Source organism: Papaver somniferum, chromosome 11 (assembly GCF_003573695.1).
Source record: "Papaver somniferum cultivar HN1 chromosome 11, ASM357369v1, whole genome shotgun sequence".
In the NCBI taxonomy this organism is placed as follows: Eukaryota; Viridiplantae; Streptophyta; class Magnoliopsida; order Ranunculales; family Papaveraceae; genus Papaver; species Papaver somniferum.
In genome coordinates this window covers 30904307-30905992 of record NC_039368.1, presented here as the reverse complement: position 1 = coordinate 30905992, position 1686 = coordinate 30904307, and the positions used below count along the sequence as shown (strand labels likewise).

General features: G+C 40.5%; 1 pseudogene; it reads left to right on the top strand.

Annotated features, from left to right (window-relative positions):
- Nucleotides 1–1382: 1382 nt before the first annotated feature.
- Nucleotides 1383–1482, top strand: LOC113325489 (annotated as a pseudogene).
- Nucleotides 1483–1686: the final 204 nt, after the last annotated feature.

The following is a 1686-nucleotide window of genomic DNA, read 5'->3' as shown; positions in this document are numbered from 1 at the left end:
TGACACCACGAGGAATTTTGACAGACCTATCATCTAACTGCAGTGTTACCTGAGTAGGTTTCATTTCACCAAGTCCTAGCTGTAAGTACATATGGTACGACAGTAAGTTCACACTGGCTCCTAAGTAAAGTAAATCTTTTTCTAGCCAGTGTTTACCTATTGTACAAGCAATGGTTGGGGAACCTGGGTCTTTGTACTTTGGAGTGGTAGTGTTCTGAATGATTGAACTTACATGACTAGCTAAAAAGGCTTTCTTATGGACGCTAAGTTTTCGCTTTCGCGTACGCATATCCTTAAGGAACTTGGCATAAGCAGGAATTTGCCTAATTGCATCTAATAAAGGAAAGTTTATGGTAACTTGCTTAAAAACCTCCAATATGTCATTAAAGTTCGATTCCTTCTTTGTTGATGCTAATAGCTGGGGAAATGGGGCTCTAGGCACAGAATCAGACCTCTTAGGAACCGAATTGGCATCATCGGAAATTTTATCAGTCCCCTCAGTTAGTGGTCCTGAGGGGTGAACTCTAGTATGTTCAATATCGGGCATGGTTACCTGATTGTCTACTACTCTACCACTCCTAAGGGTTCTAATAGCATTCAATTGATCCGATGGTTTTGCACCTACTTCATGAACTCCTCTAGAGTTGGGGGTAGTCTGACTAGGGAGACTTCCGTTATCTCTCTCACTTAAGGTCTTAGCCATTTGGCCGACTTGAAGTTCTAGCTTAGCAAGGCTCTGAGCATTAGTTTGAAAGTTCTGCTTGGTTTCCTGTTGAAAACTAATTTGGCTCTGTGCTAACATATCCTGAGTTTTTGCTAACATCATAATAGATTCCTCTAAGCTAGTCGTTTTGTTTTCTGGGCCTGATGAATTCTTAGTGTAACCAAAACCTGGGGGAGCATTAGAATTACTAAACTGACCTTGACTCTGGCCCTTAGACCATGAAAGGTTCGGATGGTTTCTCCAACCAGGATTATAGGTTTCTGAATATGGGTCAAACTTCGGACGGTTATCATGCCTAGTGTTATTATAGAGAGCATTGGCTTGCTCTTCATTATTCTGGCCTTCCCAAAAAGGCTCCAATCTAACAGTAGTGTGACCCACTTCTAAATCTTCTAACCTTTTCGCTATAGCAGCAATTTTGGCATCTGATTCAAAGGTTCCTTCTATCCTATTAACGTTTCCTCTGCCTAGAAGAATTTTTTTCTGGGGTACCCTATTGCTTTCCCATTGTTGGGTCTTTTCGGCGATTTCATGCAAATATGTCATCGCATCATCAACTGTTTGGTTTTCAAACCCACCTGTACACATGGACTCTACTGTAGTTGTGGTGGGATAATCTAAACCCTCATAAAGGATCTGAACTAACCTAACCTTTTCTAAACCATGATGAGGACATTGGGCTAATAAATCATTGAACCTTTCCAAATACATATACAAAGATTCTCCCTCCTGTTGTGTAAACGTGCAGATTTGCGTCCTAATAGACGAGGTTTTGTATATAGGGAAAAACTTGTTCAAAAAGGCAGATGTAAGTTGTTCATAGGTTTCAATTGATTCGGAAGCCAAACTATACAGCCACGACTTGGCTTTATCTTTTAAGGAAAAGGGAATAACCGGAGTTTTAAAGCATCATCATCAAGGTTTCTAATTTTCAGGGTACTACAAATTTCCTCAAAGTCCCT